This window comes from Schistocerca piceifrons, chromosome 5 (assembly GCF_021461385.2).
Source record: "Schistocerca piceifrons isolate TAMUIC-IGC-003096 chromosome 5, iqSchPice1.1, whole genome shotgun sequence".
In the NCBI taxonomy this organism is placed as follows: domain Eukaryota; kingdom Metazoa; phylum Arthropoda; class Insecta; order Orthoptera; family Acrididae; genus Schistocerca; species Schistocerca piceifrons.
In genome coordinates, this window is record NC_060142.1 from 457922668 (window position 1) to 457936419 (window position 13752).

The window sequence follows — 13752 nt, forward strand, 5'->3', positions numbered from 1 at the left end:
TTTGCACCCATGACTAAAGTAATATTTCTGTAATTTTCATACCTTTCAGCAACCGCTTTCTTTGGTATTGGAATTACTACATTCTTCTGGATGTCTGGGTTACGTCTCCTGTCTCATACGTGTTACGCACCAGACGGAAGAGTTTTGCCATGGCTGCCTCTCCCAAGGCTGTCAGCAGTCCTGAAGGAAAATCGTCTACCCCCGTGGTCCTGTCTCGACTTAGATCTTTCAGAGCTGTGTCAAATTCTTCTATCAGTATCGTATCTCCCATCTCATCTTCATCTATGTCCACTTCCCTTTCTATAACATTAGCATAAAGTTCATCTCTGTTGTATAGAACCTCAATATACTCCTTCCACCTATCGCCTTTCGACTTTCCCTTCTTTGCTTAGGACTGGTTTTCCATCTGAGTTCCTCATATTCATACAGCTGCTTACCTGTTCCCCGAAGGCCTCTTTGTCTTGTAGGCAGTATTCATCTTTCCCATAGTGAAATACGCTTCTAAATCCTCTAGTCATTCCTGCTGAGCCAGTTTATACTTCCTGTTAAACTCATTTTTTAAACGTTTGCATTCACTTCTGCCTGCTTCCTTTGCTGCATTTTTAAATTTATTCCTTTCATAAATTAAATTCAGTATCTCTTGTGTTATCCAAGTATGTCTACTAGAACATGTTGTTTTGCCTATTTGCTCCACTGCTACCTTCTCTATTTCATCTCGTTAAGCTACTCCTCCGTCTTCTACAGTATTCCCTTTCCCTGTTCTAGTCTGCTGCTGCCAAATGCTCCTTCTCAATCTCTCGACAACCTCTGGTTCTTTCCACTTATCCAGGTTCAATCCCCTTAATTTCTCAACTTTTACCAATTTCTTCAGTTCTAATCTACAGTTTATAAGAAATAAATTGTGGTTAGAGTCCACATCTGCCCCTGGAAATACCTTAGAATCAAATCTCTGACCAACGATTATGAAATCAACCTGAAGCCTTCTGGTGTCTCCAGGTCTCTTCCAAATATAACGCCTTCTTTTATAATTCTTAAACCAAGTATTGGCGATAGTTAAATTAGCTTCTGTGTAAAATTCTACCAGATACCTTCCTCTTTCATTCCTTTCCCCCAAGTCCAAATACACCTACTATTTTTCCTTCTCTTCCTTCTCCTACTATCGAATTCCTGTTTCCCGTTACAATTAAATTTCCGTCTCTCTTACATTTCTTAAACCTCTTTATCATGTGCGGAGCTAGCTGAATATAAACTTACACTATTGTGATAGGCGTGGGCTTCGTGTCTACCTTCGCTACGATAATGCATTTACTATGCTGTTCATAATAGTTTACTCGCATTCCTATTTTTTTATTCATTATTAAACCCACTCATGCATTACTCCTATTTGACTTTGTATTTATAATCCTGTATGCACCTGACCAGGAGGCCTGTACCTCCTGCCATCGAACTTCACTAATTCCCACTACATCTAACTTCAACTTGTCCATTTCCCTTTTTAAATTTTGTAACTTACCTGCCCGATTAAGGGTTTAACATTCCACACTCCGATCGGTAAAACGCCAGTATTGTTTCTCCTGATAACGACGTCGTCCTGAGTAGAGCCCAATCGCAGATCCTAATGCGGGACTATTTTACGTCCAGAATATTATACCCAATAGGACGCCATCATCAGTTAACCATACAGAAGAGCTGCATGCCCTCGTGAAAAATTTCGGCTACAGTTTTCGCGTACTTTCAGCGGTTCTCAGTACCAGCACTGCAAGGTCGTTTTGATGATGTTACAAAGCCAGATATGTCAACCAGCCAAGCTGTTGCCTCTGCAATTACTGAAAAGACTGCTGCCTCTCTTCAGGAACCGCAAATTTGTCTGGCCTCTCAACAGATACCCTTCCGCAGTAGTTGCACCTGCGGTATAGCCACCTATAACGTAAGGCACACAAGGCACGCCACCGTCAACAAGGTCCATGGTTCATGGGCTTACTTCCACTATCATTCTAGTAAAATGCTGTATAAGTTTTGAAAACTCTAGGCTTCAAAACGAGCAGTGCTATTAATTATAGAGATCCTAAACCAACATTCTGCAGGCGTCTTTTCAAGTCTTTCAATGTATTTACAGCCACAAGTCAGAATATGTATTTACTGATAATTTTTGCTGCCTAGAATTATGTATTCTTTCAGAGAAATTGTAAAATTCACAGTCATAAATAAGCTTAACATAAATATAAAAATAGAAATTAATAATATACAAGTATTGAAAAGGAAATTAAAAACATTCCTCATGTATCACACCTTTCGTAAATTAAGTGGATTCTTAGTGTCATAACACATTCCCTGGCGTAAGCAGAGATTAAAACCACTCAGTTAAAAAACACACTGCAAGTAGTACCACTCGAATAATTATACGCACATATCAAAGTCAAAAAAATGTTTTAAAGATAGTAATATAGTAGTTTTACTACTGTATTTCATCAACATAAAAATTTTGTACTTACTTAATTTATGAAGATAAAATGTAGTTTTATCTACTTTTTCCGGTCTTAATTATAAAAATGTGTAGTTTTATTAATTCTCTAATTTACAGGATTAACATAAATCTGTGAGAGTATACAGTAGGCTGCAATATTGCACACAGCCAATTACACTTAGAAAACAGCTAAAATAATATCTATATGGTAACCAAATTCTCAGATAAATATTTTAATTAAAATCGTGTCCTTTGGCGTCACTTGTCCATTGTTACTATTACTCTCCTTCCAGAACACGTAAACTTCAAGGTAAAAGAAAATATCAAATTAATTTTTTATTTAAGGGTTAGGTGGTGTGTACTGTTCACCTCAGTGTCACGCAGATTCCGTGTTGTAAATCCATCAAGAGAAAACATCAAACGCTGTAGTTGCAAAGATCCATCTGTAAAGGCACTTTAACCTTCCACATGGCAGTGTATAATGTTTGCTGTTTGGTGGCATTTAAATAACGCTTTTGTTTTTCCCCTTACATCAGTCGCTCAGGGAACTAAAACATTTACTGTAAGAGTCACAGCCTTAATCCAAACGCTACCTAATTCCTTTGGTGTAAGTATTTAGATTCTAAGTCCCATCGTTGTAAATTGAAAACGAAATAAACCAAACAAACGTTTGGGAGAGATACACCACGGACATGTTATTTAAAGTAATTAGAGGCGACTCAACATTTTAGTACCGTTCAATAGTGAATTACGTTTCTTACACTTGTTGATAAAATACTTTTATTAATGACTAGACAGCTAAACTGGTCCAACTAACTTCATTATTCGTTTAGTGCTATTTCTGCGACGCTACGTAGCAACTAGCTACTATGTATTTTTTATAATAGTTATATTTACCTTTTCAGATAAAAATATCTGTTTCAAAAAGCTGTTTTTTTTTCAGAAACAAATTTCCATACTGAACTGTTACACCCATCATGTTAATGTCCTTTCTGGTAAGGTAACGGTCAGAATTCTCCGCTACAAACAGCTTGTTAACAGTTTTGTTTGCAATAGCTAAGATTGATACGAAAAATAATTACGGTAGATGACCTTACGAGAAACAGATTGCTTACATTGCAATTATTACCACTGATTAAAAATAAAAACCAGAAAATTTATTGTATTAGTGCTAATTACAATTTCGTATACATTTCTTCGTGTACGCCGTCAGAGAAGAGAGAATTAGTACTAATTATCGTTTTTCTCGGATTTCAGAAATTCTGAGATACCATTTCACTCAGCTTCGGCAAAAACTGTATTAGTAAGCGTTAAGAGATTTTGCAATCATCCGACCTATGCCGGTATACAGACGAATATTTAGGTGAATGCTGCACCTTCCACTACTTGATCACGATAATGAGAATTTCAGAACGCAAAGAAGTTACATGCCCTACATAGTTCCTGTTTTTTTCAACAGAAAACTCTTGTATTATTTTCATCACAAGTAACAGTTACAAATGAATCATGCAAAAATTACTCTGCATTATCAATACAGTTGATTAAAGTGCAGTGTGTCTCAAGTCGGAAACAACACAGTGCAGCTTATTGTATGCTGCCCAGAATGCCAACATAAAACGAAAGGTTCCTTCAAGCTCACACCGTGCGTACGATGTCACTTAAAAGAAAAAAGGGTTGTCCGTATGTGAACTTGTCCGCCGAATTCTTGTACAATACAGCGATACCGCACTCGTAACACACAAAACAGTGAAGATCTATTTCGTGGTGCTGACACGCGGTCAGCAACGAGTTAATGACCCCTACCTCATGTCTGAGGAACATGTAACAGAACTGCTTGCTCCTTTTCAAAGGTAAATGGGGAACTCTGTCGATCCGGGCAACTGAAGACTTTGGTTTAAACAATGGTAGGTGGCATTCGATGAGAAACGGAGTTATTGCATGTGAAACGTGGTAAGTGATCAGTTTTATTAATATTAGTTGGCAGGTATAAGATACACTGAGAGACTGCAGCTCTGTCTCAAATTACAGGTTCTCACTCATGGCAACTTTGTCAAGATATGTGCATGTAAAGTGGTAGCCAGTAGTAACAACTCGTCCCGGGAAAATTCTTTTCAGGGACGATTTGAACAAATCAGAGAACGATGTGGATAAATACGAACAGATAAAAAACCAGGTTACAGGTACGTTGCTGAAACCAAATGTGTTTTAAAACTTTTTGATGGTCAGGTAAATGTCAATATCTAGTTAAACAAGTAAACAATGTTATCTTGTGCCCCGTATCATTGTTTGCATGAATTTACGTCACAGGGTAGTGGTAGAAATATTAACGGACATCCTTAACATGTTTACATACTGTAGCAATGTGGTTGCTAAAGTTGATTCTATACTGCGTTGATAGTCTAATTTTTGAAGTCTTTATACCTTTTATTGCAAAAACTGGAAGCACTTATCATAGTATCACAAACTGAAACAATTTGAACTCTTAAATTTTTATTTTTGAGAAGTTTCGCAGTAAATCTTCGTTAATTCGCCAAGCAAGAAACAGTGGTAAGTCAATGTTAACCCACGTTAGTGAACTCAGTTTTCAAGTCAACAATGTTAATTAACCATTGTCGAAATACATACATATGATAAAAATGTATGTATGTATGTATGTATGGACGTGTGTGTGTGTGTGTGTGTGTGTGTGTGTGTGTGTGTGTGTGTTCCACATCTTCTCATAAACGATAGGACTGACTTCAACCAAACTTTGTACACATACGTCTTAATGTAAGATAAAAATTGTTCTCGGGTTGAGAATTACGTACCTATCATAGCTCAGTTGACAAGACGTCATAAACAACGAAATGCATGAAGAACTGCTGTATCACGCGAGACGTTTATATTTATTTATTTCGTGCTACTACTCCTATGAAAAATAGATTTCGCTGACAGTATCTACATACGACGCTAAATTTATCCACAAAATTATTATCATGGTATGACACATAGTTCAAGAGATATGACACCATAAACACAGTGATGGGCGAAAAACTACTTCATTGTATATAATGTTTAAATTTAGTACATTTTTGCCACTAAACCTATTCGCAGCACATTTTGCAGGCAGTATTCATATATGCTGCTGAATGTATCTATAAAAACATATCATTGTATAACATATAGTTCTAGAGATATGAAGTCATGAAGATTGAGATGCGTGAAAACATGCCACATAATGCATTGAGTTTTAATACAGTTACTCTTTACTACTAAGACACTCCTATAGTCGCGCCAAGGAAATTACTGACAGGCTTTTGACAGATTTCAACTGCGAAGCATAAACGGCTTTAGGAGAAAACAAAAGCCATCTACACTGCTATGATGAGGCGTTGCGATAGAGACGTTTACCATATGCGTTGTAGTTCGAAGACATGTAACTAGAAACAGTGTGTATAATCAAGTTCTGAGTTAAATAAACATTACAGAGGGTTTGTATTTTCCTTACTATGTTGCGTAATTTGGATACTGTACTTATACATTTATACATTAAGTATATTTGTTTGTATGACTGTTTTATAAAATTTAAGGGGTTTCCATGAATATATTCAAACGAAACTTTTTAGATATTACACTAAAAAAACAGTTCATGTTTAATTTCTAATAGAAAATAGGTAAAATACATACGCAGGAAACGCTAGGTTTCCAGGCAGTTAAAGAATAATATTTTGTGTAGAATTCAGTATTTTAAAAATCTGTCATTACTGTAAATATCTGAAAGAAATGACTTCTGTTAATTAATAAATCATAGTGGATATACTCGAAATAACTTATTTGTGAGATTTTATAATAACTTTACTGCCCAGTTTCTTAAAACAATCATCCTGTACGTTACCATTGTTTACAGCTAACATCTTAAGTTCACAAACGTCTCCACGTGAGAAAACTGGAGTCTTGGCGTCCCTTACGAACAACTGCATATACTCCCTGTCACCGTGGCGCCCGAATTGGGTGCTCTGTGCAATACCTTGAATTAAATCAGGATCAACGCCATCGATTTCTCTTCGCCGACGAGTACAGGATTTTATTTGCGATTGATGATAGTCGAAGAAGAGTGCGTAAGCCTCCAGGTGCCAACGCACGTCTCCGGCACGCAATCTCACGTCCTTAGCAAGGAGGTTGCTAAGTAACGTTGTTGATCAGTGGCATATACGGACGTCATATGTCTCTCATCGCTAATAAAGGTAGTCTGAGGGGCATTTAGTGTCGGGACACCGCCCTCCATCCTTTTGTCCAGTGCTGTAGTAAACATTTCAACACTGTCTGAGCGTCCAGAAAAAAATATTTTTTTGTAGGAGGTTGTTTGACCCTGAGTAAGATATTGGTACCTGAAATGTAGTACTTGTGTAGCGCCAACACGTCAGTAGAGATAGTTTTGCATTTTTTTACAAGTTTCTCTTTAATGTGTTCATAGTTTCATCATATACACTATCTGATCGAAGGTATCCAGACAGCTGTTGTTGGACATCAACGTGGGGTGTGCCCATCCTTCTTCTGTATGAGGTCTGAAACTCGTCTAGGGACACTATCAGCGATTTTTCTGAATGTCTGTGGACGGATAGCAGTCCATTCTTTCTTAAGAGATGCAATCAAAAAAGGTAGTGAAGCTGAACATTGGTGTCTGGAGCGAAATCGATGTTCTGACTCACCGCAGAAGGATTACATTGGGTTCTGGTAGGGACTCTGGGCAGGCCAGTCCATTTCCGTAATGTTATTGACCACAAACCACTGCCTCATAGATGCTGCTTCACGACAGGTTGCACTGACATGCTAAACAATCATCGTCTCAGAACTGTTTCTAGAGAGACAGAGATGAATTTATTGTTTAGTCTTGATATGTTTTAGATTTCTTTCATTGTTATAATGACTACTACGTTCACTGAGTTATTGCTTATATTGATTTGGTCACTAGTTACTTTTTTCATTGCAAGAACTGTTTGTATATGAAGGTTTTCCTATGGAGTCAGGAAATTTTGTTGTAATTGTCCACTCTAATAATTTTCATGTCCATGTCAAGCTAAGGTGGAATAACGGTTTTCACATTTGCAACTTGTTGTATGTTCCATACAGCTAGTTGTTAAATTCCTCGCTGTTATTCCCACATTAACTGATTCATATTCTTGGCGTCCCACATAAACTGACTCACATTCTTAGAAATCTAGCTGTTGTATACCTGCTCCTTGACATTTGTCTGCTTTGCCTATTGCTTTTTGTAAAGTTGAAAGGTATTTGTTTCTTGCTCTGTAAGCAATGTGTAATCCTTGTTTCTTTAATATATTTGCTATTCTGCGTGTTAATTTGTGTTTGTATGTTAAAGTGTACCATTTCTTCCTGTTAGTAATGTTATGATTGTTACTGAAGTGTTCCTGTGAGCACAGTAGTGTCTGTCTTGCTTGTGGGGGTTCTGTGGTGTTTGTTTTACTATTCTTTTGCATTTTTCTTTAATTGTGTTTTGGTTTTTTGCTTGAGTCTTTGTACTATATGGGTGTTATAATAATTGTTTTTGGCTGTGTGTTGTATTGTTTCTCATGCTTTTTCATAGTTTCCTTTGCTGAATGGGATATTATTTAGTCTCTGTATCATATGTTGTAGATAGTCAATTTTTGTGTTTGTGGGGGTTGGACGTGGAATGTATAATTGTGTCTATTACTGTTGGCATTCTGGAGATGTCACACGTGTGGATTTTACTCTCATTATTGTTGTATCCTAGAATTGTATTTGCTTTTGTGTTTTTTCCAAAGGTGAACTGAATGTTTCTGTGAGTACTGTTTACATATGTGTTAAGTTTATCTATTTTTTCTGCTGGTTCATCTACAATATAGATTGTATCCTCCACAGATCTCTAACAATTTTCTATTTTTTCTTATTGATGATTGTATAAAAGAAGGTATTTTCTTTCTGTAAGTAAAATTTCGTTTCAAATTGGAGGTAATTTTCGAATATGATTACGTTGAAGGTTTGATGCAGTCACCACCGAGTAAGGATACAATAACTCACAGATCATGTTAGTCACTAAAACAATAACAAACAGAGATGTAAATCATAAACAGTCTAAACACTAAATTACTCTCTCTCTCTCTCTCTCTCTCTCTCTCTCTCCGTCCCTCACACACGCACACGCAAGCACACACAATATCAAACCACACATACACACCACAACACAAACAAAAGGCGAGAGATAAACATAAAGCGACAGTTGGCAACACTATACATTGTAAACACACACATTTAGTACACAATGAAAAGTGACACTGAAGCACTGTAATAAATGTGGTCGGAAAAACGCCGAAAATGGCCATCTGGAATATACATAACGTGTAAATACATCTCCGGACGATACACATCGATTAACAACGTCGGAATTCGAAGGTAACACCAAAAGAAAATTGAATTTTGTGTTGGGAAAATTGTTTCTGACCTGAAAAACAAGAGAATAACATGCACAACATAGTAAGATGCTTGTAATTACTACATAAAGTCCTTAAAGCGTTTATTAATGGCTCTGTCAACTGTTGAGTAGCTGGTTACCAAGTCAAAATCAAACTCTAAGCCAAACAGACGTGTGGATTGTGGCATCATCCTGCAAACATGTATAGAATGTGTGTTGTCACTCAGAGTTTATTAGGCAGTGTCGGTGCACTTTCAGTAGGCCAGATTTGAAAATGAACCTGTAAGGGCTCGTAACTATTCGCCTAATAAATACTACAATTTTTGGGAGAACCATTAATGAACGCTTTAAGAAATTTAAATTAAGTTGCACTTTCCCGTCAAAGAAATGTTGAAACTGAAGTAGTACTATATAAAGCATTCATTATATACACAAAACAAACATGCTTTACGGGCGGCCGAAGCTGCACCACAAGTAAAAGACAGGAAATTAGCATGGAAAAAGGACAAACTGTCTTTCATTTACTTACAAATACACCTCAATTACCTCCATGAATTTTGAAGCAACTAAGGAATATCAGAAAACGAAGAAGTGACGATAATATGTAAAACATTTCAAATATTTTAGTTTTATCAGCACTTTCAAAAGTAATTTTCTCGTTACGTTTTTTATGGATAAAAGGTGTATGGCAAGAGTGTAAAAGCAAGAAATCTGGAAAAGTGGCCTACTTGAAGAAGAGCAAGAGATAATAGGCTGAGGTTAGGAGATGAGATTGAGGAAAGAAAGCAGAAATGTGTAGGAATAAAGAAAGATTAACATTGACAACGCAGACAGTTGAGAAAGTCGAGAGCTAGGTAACAGGTAAGGCTTAATATACTGCATAATACACTGTGGTTCTGGATCAGACGAAAGTTACAGTTTCTTTTGTATCAGAACAGTTCGGCTGAAACGGGGAAGGAGATGGACGGTTTAGTGTACTGCAAGTGTATCCAAGATGTTGCGCGTATTAGATCTTTTAGTGCAGTTGTGAAATGGCGATAGGTATTTGATATAAAGGGAGGGCAGTCACTAAGAAGGGTAAAGGAAAAAGAGCGTGTAAAAATCACATCCCTTGTCCGGTTGCATCCACTCTGAGCACACGAACTAACGTGATCAAGCGATAACTTGCAATCGATAGAGGTTGCTAGTTGCAATTATATTCAAAATGAAAATACAATTACTCCTAATTCTTACAACAGAATTAGTACACGGAGCTAAAGGCACGACTCCTGCTTTTCCTTCGATGTCTCAATCGCTGGGTGCATGATCATGGTGTGAGAGACTGTTTATTTGAAAGAGCCGACAGACGTCAGCCGTAAAGTTAAAAGCCACACCTACATGTCACACACCACTAATTAGAGACACGACAGTAACTCCTTCATATCTTACGCTGACAGACGTCCGGTATGAACGTCGAGAAACAACTGGCAGTTATCGGTAATTAATACATCCGCAGATTCTTTCACACGGGGAACGTATTGTAACGGTACGTCAAGTCTGTATACGCGGGTAACAAGCATGAATGCAACCTTACGTAACAGAGTAATTCACACTCCAAACTAAAAGCATAAAACACAGTAATTTATAAGCGACACCTCGTGCAAGGCATAACCCGTTGGGCCAGTAATTATCAATAAAATATTTTGATTAAATCTCTGCGAGGCTGGAAGCGGCATCTGATTTATACGTCGGGTCGATCGTAAAGTGTTCGTTGAACAACTTCAGACTCTCTCCCTCAGCTTCTTTGGCCGGCTGCCATACGGATGTTAATAAGGACGCGTAACAAAAAAATGAAATAAAATAAAATAAAATTACATCCCCCGTCTAAAAATGCACGCACTTGCTTTCTACCTTGTATTAACAGAGGAACTGCACCTCATGCAAAATTTAATATTTACCTTATTTTGACAAAGTATGTGTAAAGTTTCCATTTTATTTTGTAGGTCCCATAACTCGAGGCTTTTAACTGCGAAGAGAATACGTGGTACTGTCAGGTGCAGCATGTAATAAGGCCATATAGGAAAATTAGAATCTCTGTATAACACTCGTCTTACGGGCCTTGAGCAGGGATATCGTAGAGAGAGCTATTTACAACCAACATTTTGTCTCGTGAGTTTATTTTATAATACCAGAAAATAAATCATTTAAAGCAAACAGTAGTTCCACTTGGCTGGTAAGTAAGCCGGAACCTACTGACCTTTAGTTGGAATACAATTAAATAATGTGAAACACCTGTCTTCGTTTCAGTATTTTAGGTTCCTGAACAGAACGATAGGAATAACTACATTAGCTGGTAATCTACATTGATGGGACAAAAGTGGGACACCTCCTAATATCGTGTCGGATCTCCTTTTGCCCGGCGTAGTGCACGAACTCGACGTGACATGGGCTCAAGAAGTCGTCGGAAGTCCTCTGCGGAAATATTGAGCCACTCTGGCTCTATACGTGCCCGTGACTGCGAAAGTGGTGCCGGTGAAGGATTTTGTGCACTAACTAACCTCGACGATTATGTCCCATAATGTTCGACAGGATTTATGTCGAGCGGTCGGGATAGCCAAACCATTCGTTCGAATTGTCCAGAGTGTTCTTCGAACCAATCGAAAACGACTGTGGCCCGGTGACATGACACATTGTCATTGTTGTTTGGGAACATGGGTTCTTTGAATGGCTGTTGCAAATGAAGCAGCCGAACATAACCATTTCAGGTTAATGATCGGTTCAGATAGACCAGATGACCCAGGCCACTCAATTTAAGTATAACTGACACCGTTATGGAGCCATCGCCAGTTGGGGTAGTGCATTATTGGGAACTTAGGTCCATGGCTTCGTGCGATCTGCGACGCACACAAAGCCTAGCGCGAGATCTTAACAACTGAAATAGAGACTCATATGATCAGGCCACGGTCTTCCCGTCGTCTAAGATCCAGCCGATATTGTCACGAGCCCAGGAGAGGCGCTATAAACGTTGTCATGCAGGTAGAAGAAAGCACTCGCTGCCATAGCCCAATAACACCAAATTTTGCCGTACTGTCCTAACGGATATGTTAGCTGTACAACCCACTTCGATTTCTGCGACTGTTACACGCAGAGCTGCTCGTCTGTTAGCACTGAAAACTCTACGCAAACGCCGCTGATCTGGGTCGTTAAGTGAAGTCTGTCCGTGGTGAGAGGTGATGCCTGAAACTCGGTATTCTCGGCACACTCTTGTCACTGTGGATCTCTGAATATTGAATTTATTAACAATTTCCGAAATGGAATATCCCTTGCGTCTAGTTCCAACTAACATTCCTTGTTCGAAGTCCATTAAATCCCGTCTTACAGCCATAATCATGTCTGACACCGTTTCACATTAATCACCCGAGTACAAAAGACAGCCGGCCGAAGTGGCCGTGCGGTTAAAGGCGCTGCAGTCTGGAACCGCAAGACCGCTACGGTCGCAGGTTCGAATCCTGCCTCGGGCGTGGATGTTTGTGATGTCCTTAGGTTAGTTAGGTTTAACTAGTTCTAAGTTCTAGGGGACTAATGACCTCAGCAGTTGAGTCCCATAGTGCTCAGAGCCATTTGAACCATTTGAACAAATGACAGCTCCACTAAAACACCGTCCTTTCACACCTTCTGTACGCGATACTGCCGTCATCTACATATGGGCATCTCGCTATCCCATGACTTTTGTCACCTCAGTATACATATAGCGAGATCCAGTGAAACGTTGTCACATGATCGCGTTGGGTGGAATTAGTTACGGTACCCAGTCTGCTTAGTAGAAATGTTTTTAATTTTTCTTGCGAGATAGAGATGCTCTTCTTCCTTCTCCTCCACCTAGAAATATGTTTATCCATAGTGAGATTGTCACTCTGCAGCGGAGTATGCGTTGATATGAAACTTACTGGCAGATTAAAACTATGTGCCGGACCGAGACTCGAACTCGGGACCTTTGCCTTTCGCAGGAAAGTGCTCTACCATCTGAGCTACCAAAGCACGAATCACGCCCCGTCCTCACAGTAATATCCTCCCTTCCAGGAGGGTTAGTTCTGCAAGGTTCGCAGGAGAATTTCTGTGAATTTTGGGAAGGTAGGAGACGAGGTACTGACGGAAGTAAAGCTGTGAGGACAGGGCGTGAGTCGTGCTTGGGTATCTCATATGGTAGAGCACTTGTCCGCGAAAGGCACAGCTCCCGAGTTCGAGTATCAGTCTGGAACATAGTTTTAATCTGCCAGGAAGTTTCATGTTTATCTATGTCTGTAGCCGGTGATGTGTCACGCTCCCTGAAGGCCCGGTGCAGCGTGAGACGGAGGTCAGGAGGAGAATGACGGAGAGAGGGCAGAGGCAGAGAGAGAGAGAGGAACGCGGGGGCGGCGACGTCCAGCGCAGACGGCGTGCGAACCGTGCGCCTAATTGGCCAGTGCCGGCAGCTGCTAATGAGTTGAGTAAATTAGTCGGCGCTCGGCCAGAGCCGGTGGTCCGCCATTCCGGTGAGGCGTGTGTGCGACACCTTGCGGCTGGCGGCTAGCTGGCGCCGGTGGAAACTGGGTCGCATATCACGGGAAGCTAGGTGGAAGTTTCTCGCAAATGCTGTTTCAATCGCTCTTTCGTACAGTCAGTAAGACATTGGCGATAAAAATATTACACCTGCAGAAACGACGCCGATTCCGGGCCAATGACGGCATACACCAACTGGGGAATAGTAGATTACTGATGATAGTTCCAGCGTCGTCCGCCAACAGATGGGGTAGTGAGTGGTATGGCTACCAGACCGCTATCTTTGTCTACCCATTGAAACGGAATGCTTTCAGCCAGAAGGCTCAGTGTGGTGCAAACGTGT